General features: G+C 38.6%; 1 pseudogene; it reads left to right on the top strand.

Annotated features, from left to right (window-relative positions):
• Positions 1-2,263: 2,263 nt before the first annotated feature.
• On the top strand, positions 2,264-2,589 carry LOC105741809 (annotated as a pseudogene).
• Positions 2,590-9,841: the final 7,252 nt, after the last annotated feature.

Below are 9,841 nucleotides of genomic sequence, written 5' to 3'. Positions count from 1 at the left end.
TTTGTTATTGTTTCTGTATGACAGAATCATATAGGGACTAAATGATTTAATAATATAAAAAGTCTTAGGACATTGTTTAGCACATAATAAATATTCAGTAAATATTAGATATTATTACTGCTATATATCAAACATTACATTATGCCTAGTAACATATATAATTTCCTTCAATTCTTGATCATCACTGGAAGATGACTATCATTATTATTTTTATTATTTTCATATGACGGATCAGAGAAGTCTAGAAGTGACCACATTTGCACAGCTACTGTTAAATAGTCAAGATTTGATAGGGAAGCACATTTACATGGCTAATGGCTGAGAGTTACGATTAAAATCCATGTCTTATAACTGTAGAACACAAGACTGGTTAATTAAGAACTATTTTCATTCTTCTATAGAGTTGGTTAAAAACAGGAGACAGGCCATCTGGGGCCTGCAAAGCTAGCAGTACTTATTGCTTGAAACTTCATAGAACAAGTTTGCTGAGTACCACTCTCGTGTTAATTTTTCCTTCTATTATATCTGACTAGGTTGCCTACTAATAACTATACATTTATTTTAATTGGTTGAATCATCCACCGTTTTCATTCCTTCAACAGACATGCTTTGAGCGCTTGTTATGTGTTTGGCCTATGCGAGAGTCTGTTCTGGAAACTTTCATCAAGAGGATGATATATTTAAATTTACATTTTAGAATGATCCTTTTGGCCAAAAGAATGCCACATAGGTGTGTAGCCTTAAAATAAAAAAGGCTAGATTTACCTCCTTGCTTTAGTCAACTACAACACTGGAGAAATAACAGAAAAAAGCAACTCTTTTCAGACAAAAGACCACACAGGACTGTGACTATAAAGGCAGCACTTCTGCCTGAATGATGTTCCAGACTGCAGAGATGGGGATTGCATGCAAAGAACCGTTATGTTAAGAGCTGTGTGGAAAAAGAGCAGCTCCAGAAATGCCCTTGCGGGATCCAGGGACTCTTCAAAAAACAGAGAGATAAGCATGCAAAGAGTGGATCTCTAAAACTTGAGCAAAAAGACAACCAAAAAGTTGAGATAAACATTATTCCTCTGTTTGCATAGGCATGAGAATAACTTTCATTGCCATCAGATAAGACGAGAGCCCTCATTGAATTCCTTTATCCAGGGAGCACAGTGAAGACTGCAGAGGACCACATCTTAATGGTAGGAAAAGCTATTCTTAAAATAAAGCTTCCTCTAGACCTACCCAACTAAAATCAAGACTTAAAATGAGCTTTCCACGTATGTTAGTGCTTGGCATGGTTCCTAAATGTCCCCCAAAGTCTCATGTATTAAAGACTTGCTCTTCAGGTGAAGGTGCTGTTGGGAGGTGGGGCCTAATTGGAGGAAGTGGGTCACTGGGGCTTTACATCCAAAAGAAAACTGAGGCCCTGGCCCCTTCCTTTCCCCTTGTATACTCCTGGTTTCCATGAGGTGAACATCTTGCTCTGCCATGTATTTCCTACCATGTAACTCTGCCTCATTATTGGCCCGGAGTGAACATGGACAGAAACTCCTAAAATTTTAAAGTAAAATGAACCTTTCTTCCTTTTACATTTATTTCTCCCAAGTAATTTGTTACAGCAAGTATTTTGACACAGGAAAACAGGAATATCAACAATCAATCTAAGTTTATTTGAATCTGAACTTCTACCATAAGAAAGCTAAGTCAAGAAAAAAAAAAAAAAACCTGAGGTTATTAAAAGAAAAAGAATAGAACAAGAAGAGCAGAAATCAAAATCCAAAAAATTGAGAAAATTCATGAGACCCAAAGATAGGTCTTTGGTATTATCAATATTAATAAACAACTAACTAAACTAATAAAGGAAACATACAAAGTTATCCATTTCAAGATTAAAGAAAAGGCATCATTATAGATTATTTATTTATTTATTTTTGTATTTTAGGGAAGGGTCTATAGGGTGTTCGGGGTCTCACTACTAGATTGGACTTGTAGTGATCTGCCTGTTTACAGCCTCCCAAGTGCTGGGATTGCAGGTGTGCCCCACCATGCCCAGTCTCAATTGCAGTCTCAGGGTGTCCCGGGGGAGGGGCCGACATGGCAGGCCTGGGTATTGAACCCCTGGCCCCTCTGCCTGCTTGCAAGTGCTTTAATCCGCTGAGCTATTTGGCCAGTCCTATAATTTTTATATAAAAGGAAATCTAGGTTAGCAGCACTGCCCCTGACCTCATGTGTGGCTTGTGAAGTTGACGTTTGCAGCTGCGAAGGGTTTGGCGAGATGTCTCACAGTATTTTGCTGGTGCAGCTTACCAAGAGGCCAGAAGGGAGAACTTCCGCTGACTATGAATCTGTTAATGAATGCATGGAAGGCATTTGTAAACTGAACATCTGAAGGGAATGAACCCCAACATCCCCTCTATCACATACGATACCAGTCAGTTGTTTGATTTTATTGATGATCTGGTAGACCTCAGTTGCCTTGTTTACCGAGCTGACACCCACACGTACCAGTCTTATAACAAAGACAGGATCAAAGAGAAGATCTGCTTGCTCCTTGGTCGGCAAGCCCACCAGGCTGGCAAACAATCGAGTTGGAAACAGTAGGGGCTGGGGGCGGGCTGGGAGTGCAGGTGTGTGCCGTGCACTGCTTTGGGGTGCTGTCTCGTGAGCCTCTTTCCGTTTTGTTACACTCTAGCCAGGATCCAATGCATTAGATGAAACGTGAGGTGTGAGGATCTTCTCCATTCGAAACCCCCATTGAACCTTTTTTCTTTTTCTTCTTTGTTTTTTACTTAAACATTCAGATGGAAGTTGTTCCTTGTCAATGTTGGTTCAAGTCCTTCAGATTGTTCCTATCTGCTTTATAACACTCACTGTACTAACCTTTTAAGATGGGGTAGGTGATAATGACAAAGTTTAGTTATGACCTCAAGAAAAAGTCTTAGTGAAAAAATAAATGTTTTTTAGTTATTAAAAAAGGGGGGGGAATCTATTAAGCCAAAGTTGGATCATTGTGAAAAGCACAACACAGCAACAGTAGTGGCATTAGCCATTCAAGAAAAACCACTTAGTGATTAAAAAAAAAAAAAAAAAAAATTAGTGACTTGATGTAGCAAACTCTGCTTAAGTAAAGTGGAAATAATTAAAAGTAAACCATATGTGAAAAGCAAGGCTTGTTTATTGATAATTTTCTGTAGCATGTTTTTTTTTTTCTCTTGTGCTTTCACAGAAACTCATATAGGCAGAGGAGAAAGAAGTTTTATAGTGAGAAAAGGAAAAGGCTTCAATTATGTTCTGACTAGAGGCTGTTGATTACTTGGAGAAAAGCATCCTATTTCGTTGGTTGAAGCGCACATTTGGTTTCCTCTGGTTGGTCCTGAGAGAGAGACTAGAAATAGCAGTGTGGCTTCCTACATGTTTAACTTGTAGTGGACCACATTCCTGGAACTGTTTTATTGAAGAAGTTGCAGGAGGTTGAGGGCCAGAGTTCAATTTTTATATTCCCCTTAGCCATTGTCTGTTTCTATATTCAGTCTCTTAGTAATAAATGATACACTGAACACCCTTTGCTCTGAAAGTACACTAAAAGGGGCAGCACAGTCTTCCGGGGCACACCCAAGAAGACTTCACAGGGAAAGTAATATTAAAGATAAATCTTGAAGTTCAAGGCAAAGATAGGATTGAAAGACAACATTGCCAGAGATTGCAAACTTTGCAAAGAAATGAGCAGGTGAGTGTGCAATATGTCAGAGGAATAATAACCTTTTAGAGGAGTTTGAACATTGTGAATGTGGGGTCAGAAGATTGGCAAGGGAAGCAAGGTTGGAACCCAAATGTAGCAGACTGTGGATGCTATTTTCCTATATAAGCATATCAAACTCCAAGGGAGGGAGAAATGCTTTAAGGCCAAAAGTTATGATATTATATTTATTATATTTATGCTCTGGGCACATTATTCTTATGACAGTAAAAAAATATGCATGGGTGTAAAGAAGCTAGAAGCTTACACATGAGGGTGGATGGTATTGTTTTTTAAATTAAAAGAAATGGTGAAGGCCTTGATTTGAAAATGGAAAGTAGGGATGCAGCTGAAACAACCGGGCCAGCATCTTGGACACAGAATGAGCAGCCTATAAATATCTGTGACATTTTGAGTGAATAAATGAAATGCCTAGGAAGTGGGCTGAACTGGTCTTGGTGACTGATGAATGCTAGAATGATGGGAAAGAGGCAGGAATTATTAAAGTAGGCATCAGTAATGGAGTGTATGACAATACCAAGGGCAAAATACATAGAACAGGATTGGGCTTGTTTACAACTGCAGGTGACAAGTTCAATGTGATGAATGTCGTTCGGAGTTAAAAAGTTGAGATGGGGGTTTAGCTACATTATATGGAAGTCAGGTATCAGCAGTCACCGGCAGCATATAAGTAGTAGTTGAAATCATATAAATGGGTCTAATGATCAGAAAGAACTTTCTTATTTTCTGTTCTTTCTTTCTTTCTTTCTTTCTTTCTTTCTTTCTTTCTTTCTTTCTTTCTTCCTTTTTTTTTTGTATTCTAGGGAAGGGTCTACAGGGTGTTCAGGGTCTCACTACTAGATCGGACTTGTAGTGGTCCACCTGTTTAACCCCCCCAAGTGCTGGATTTACAGGCACAATCCACCACACCCAATTTCAATTGCCATCTCAGAGTGTCCCGGGGCGGGGCCAGCATGGCAGGCCTGGGTATCAAACCCCTGGCTCCTGCCCCTGCTTGCAGGTGCTTTAATCCACTGAGCTATTTGGCCAACCATTATAAATTCATTTTAATGAGAAAAAAAAGATAAAATAGCAATGAAATAGTTTCAAAACAGGTTATGCCTAAAGAGAGTCACCTAGAGAGAAAAAAATGTTCTGGGCTTTCACAGAGAGCAAATTGGTCAAGCAATGGCCATGACTCATCCAGATGGCTGACTGACAAAAGATCTATAAGATGTTGTACATGGTTTAAGGGTAAATCCTGAGGGGAATTAACTGACCTTGTCAGATACAAAAATTACATTTTTGGTTACATAGGTCTTGCTTTAACTTGGTCTTAACTATCCACAGAGTTGTGTAAAAGAACTTTCAAGGCTAGGGAAGAAAATCTATTCCTCTATTATCTTTTAAAAACAGTAGCAGAAAAGGGTGAACCAATGTTTGCCAGTAAAAGCTCTTTTACACAACTTTTCTGAGGCTTCCTTTTTAGACTGCCTATACCCAGTTTAGCCTCTGATTCACATGGATGCAAAGATGTGAAACAGCTTTTTAAGGAAAACTGAAAAAAATCACATTGGGTGAAACGTGCAGAATTCTGAGATTTGGCTCTTGGAAGCACGGCTCTTGTGTAGATTAGACTGCGTGAGAAGACCTAGGACAGGGCCTAAGCTCACCTAATTTCTTTGGCTTTACCCACATTATTTCTCTCAGCTACAAATTCAAACTAATTTTAATTTTTTTTTTTTCAGTACTGGGGATTGAACTCAGGACCTTGTACTTGCCAGGCAAGCACTTATTCTACTGAGCTATCTCCCCGGCCCTAGTTTTACCATCTTAAAGAATTTTTTTAGGGCTAAGTGAGAATCTTGTATAATATATACAAGATACCTACTATTTACCATATACTTTGTACTTAATAAAAAAGTTATTAGTCTGGCGAGATAGCTCAGCAGACTGAAGGGCCTGCTTAGGCAAGTGCAGGGACCGCAGTGTGATTCCGGGCATCACATGCCATGCCAGCGTCCCCTCCCACCCCCAGAGTGGGCTGAGCTGGCCACAGAGTCTGGGCATAATGGTGTAGGCCTGTAATCCCAGCACTCAGGAAGCTGAAAACAGGAGGATCACCATGAGTCTGAGCTGCTTAGTGAGACCCTGTAACCACCAAATACATTAATTAGCAAATAAATAAATGTTGTTATTATTATTAAAAGCACTAAAAGAATGCCATTCAAGATGAGCAGTGAATGCAATTTGTTTCTCCTCATATGCAAATTGTTTATATTGCAAGAATAGCAATGTGGACTTAATTCTTTAAATTCTTCCTTACTTAAAAAAATGCATTTTTGTGCCTGGCTTGATGACACATGCCTATAATTCCAGCACTTGGGAAGCTGAGGCAGGAGGATTATCATGCATTTGAGGCCATCCTGGGCTACATAGTGAGTTCAAGCCCAACCTGAACTGTATTATTAGATCCTGTCTCAAAACAAAGGGGGTATTCTTCGCCAAAATCAACTGTGAGGGTTTTTTTCCTAGAGAATTTTGAAAATAAGATTTTATTATTTCGAGGCCGGGGAGATGGCTTAGGAGAATAAGCGCTTGCCTGGCAAGCACAAGGGCCTGAGTTCAATCCCCAGTTCCATGAAAAAAAAAAAAAAGATTTTATTGTTTCTTTGGTTCAATATATGTTCCCATATTTATCCAAAGTTGTACTGAAAGTTACCTCCTATTACAGTGCTTCTAAGTAATAAGCACCTGTTGGATACTTACCACCTACCGGTTACTGTGTTCGGTACCCAAATATGCATATTATATACTGTAAATAATTTATATAATGAGGATCAAAGTAAAACTTCCTCACAAAAACATGAGTCGTGAGTGTATGGCGCTAGGATGTTACAATGACTATGATATCACTAAATGATAGGAGTTTTTCAGCTCCATAATCTATGAGAAAACCATAGTAGATGTAGTCTATCATCAAGATATTCTGATGCAGTGCTTCATTGCTTGACTGTACTTTTCTTTCATAAAAATTATTTTGACTCATTACACTCACACCCCTCCCAGAAGCCCTGCACACCCCAGAGGAGGCATCCACACTGGTGTCTTCCAGCCACTGTTTACATATTGCTTTTCTTCATGGAGCCCTCTCCACATATCTCTGCATTTACGTAGCCTGCTACAGCTCAGTCTTTGTGCACTATTTTTCCTCTCTACACTTCCAACACTAGATAATCCCCTGCCCTTTAGTAGATGTTAACTAAATGTTTTACAAATGACATGCAGGAAGGAATTTCTCAAGAGAAGAGTTAGTCATCTTGGTACAAGTAATATTCCAAATATTGGAATTAGCGAAAGTTTTAAATCATGCATGATTTTTAAAACATGAAATATTTATTTGAAGTTAGTTTGTATTCATGCTATGTGTTTTGTGAAAGCAAAGAGAATTTAGTCACAAGGCTTTGTGAAGCCTTTTATGACACTATATTTCAACTACAAATGATCAGTAAATTGGCATAAATAATTAGCAGGGTAGCTTGTCACCTAATTATGTCTGAAATGCTTTCTCCTTTGAAGAATGATACAGAAAAACAATTTTTACATCTCTCTCACATTCATTACCAAGTGCAATGAATTGCAAATAGCAAATATCCACTAATATCTTCAGTAATGTAAATTGCCTTAAAACCTTTTCTTCTTTAAACTAAATGAAGAGGCTTTGACTCTTGAATGTCATAAGTGCTGCATACTTATCTTGCTTGAGCAACGCCAAGAAGGTGCATCTCAGTCAAGCATTCGAACACACCACACTGCCCAGAGTGTTTATTCCTCTCAACTACAACACTGTCAGTTACACTCCCAGAAGGTTGGAGTTGCCTTGCAAAAGTCACCACCTGACTCCTCCCTTTCTTTTTTTCTTTTTTTTTTTTAATTTTATTTATTAATGTGTGTGTGTGTGTGTGTGTGTGTGTGTGTGGCCAGCTCAGCCCACCAGAGGGCGGGGCTGTCTGGCATGTGGTGCTGGGGGATTGAACCGTGGTCCCTGTGCTTTGCTAAGCTTGTTCTGAGTAGGTGCTTTAGACCACTGAGCCATCTCACCAGCCCCTCCCTTTCTTACTTAGGGTATTCTTACCCCTGATTCCTTGCCTCAAGGTCAGCCAGTCTGGACAGCCATTATGGCCAGAGCAGTTACTCTTCCCCTTCTAGGACACAGCCAGCTTCTCAAATCCCTCAGCTTTCTTTAAGCATATTTACAAAGAAAACAGTTATTGGGATTCATCTTTTTACTATGATTGCTGCCCCGTCCAACCCTGGCCTTAGTAACAGTACCTGCTTTTCTCCTTTCACTTTCACAAACTATAAATTGGCAGAAATGATCTTACCAGTATGCATAAGCTTTTGTGCTTTTTGTGGAAATATGTACAGTGATGAAAATTATGAAGCTAGTCATTTTCCTTTTCTTTTTTTTATCCAACCATTTCTTTCTCATGAATATGGCCTTATTGAATAGCAATTAAATGATTGGCTGCCTGAGCTTTGATTTTCAACTTCAAATAGGCAGCTAATTAATGGATATAATCAGTATGTTCTATATCATATGTATTAAGTTTTATTTGTTTATTGTATTCATTTATATACTATATTAAATAAATATTCATAAACTACATTGCATCAAGCTCACTCAAACCAATTAAATTCAGGTCTTGGAGCAGGAAAGGATGATAGAAGAGGAAAGCCTCACCACCTGTACTTTTATAAGCTCCCCAGGGTGCATTTAGTTTATTAAAGGTTGAGAAACTTTACTATAGCTTAGTGCCCTGATTATTATCTAAGTGTTATATTCAAAGAGTTTGACTAGGTGACCAAAAGCACCAACAATCATAATTTTTCATTGGCAGGGTATATTTACATTCATAAGGATCAGAAAGCCACTTCAGTCTTTCAATACATATTACAAAGGACTGTATTCCACATTTGGAACAGAATCAATAAGAACACTGGAAATTTGGAAGGAAGCTGAAAATATGGGGGAGTTCATCCCCAAAACCCCATCTGAAGAGGACAAGTTAAAAAACTTGGAAAGCCTTCTAGAGAAGGTTTCTTATAATACATTGTACAGTAAAGATAATTTATTTTAAACTTTTACTTCTACTAACCTTATCTCCTTTTTACTTTCTTATCTAAAATTCTCCAAGTTTAAAATATAAAATACAATACTTAGACCTTTATTGAAAACACGAAGAAAGTTTTGATCTTTCCCTTAAATGAACCCTAAAGTACATGGTATTCAAAAGTTAGGAGTTCCAGACTGCATGCCTTTCCTAGTTTAGATTTAAGCACACAACTCTGAGAAAAACAAAATGCAAGCAGATTCCAGACAATAGGACAGCCAACAACAGATGTGAGGCTGATGAGAAGACAAGCTGAGTTAGAGTATTGTGCTAGTCAGCTTTCTGTTACTATAACAAAATAGCTGGAATAATCAATTTTTGAAACAGGAAAGGTTTACTTTGGCTCAAAGTTTAAGAGCTTTCTTTTGATGCTTAGCAGCCACGTTGTTTCTGGGCCTGAGATGGGGCAGAACGTCATAACAGCAACGTGCAGCAAAGAAAGGGGCTCACTTTGGAGTCAAATGGGAAAGAGAAAGAGATATAGCTAGGGTCGCACTGCCCCCTTTAAAGGCAAGTCCCAGTGACCCTTGGGCCTCTCACTGGGCCTTCCAATAACGTCCCCTGCCCCACCATGGTAGCACTAGCTCCAAGTAGAGCCAAAGGTTGGCAACCAACCCTTTAACACATGGATTTTGGAGGTCTTTTAATGCCCACACTATGGCAAATGTGGAGAATATAAAGCATGGAAATGGCTAATAGTGGGCTTTGGAATCATCAGCTTTGGATTTACATTTAATCCATAGCCAATGTATCAATTTTAAGACAGTGTCTAGTCCCCATTGTTTTAAATTTAAGATTAGTGGTAAGAATAGATGGTTCAGAAAAAAGGCTTAGAGAAAATTTATAATTGGCTCCTGACAACATGGAGTAGTTGAGGTTAGACAGAAGCAAATAGTGATAAAATAACAAATTAATTTCTTTTCTCGTCTTAAGTAAAATATAA

The sequence above is a fragment of the Octodon degus genome, unplaced genomic scaffold (genome assembly GCF_000260255.1).
Source record: "Octodon degus isolate 3935 unplaced genomic scaffold, OctDeg1.0 scaffold00024, whole genome shotgun sequence".
NCBI classification, from domain to species: Eukaryota; Metazoa; Chordata; class Mammalia; order Rodentia; family Octodontidae; genus Octodon; species Octodon degus.
This window is presented reverse-complemented; position numbering and strand designations above follow the sequence as displayed.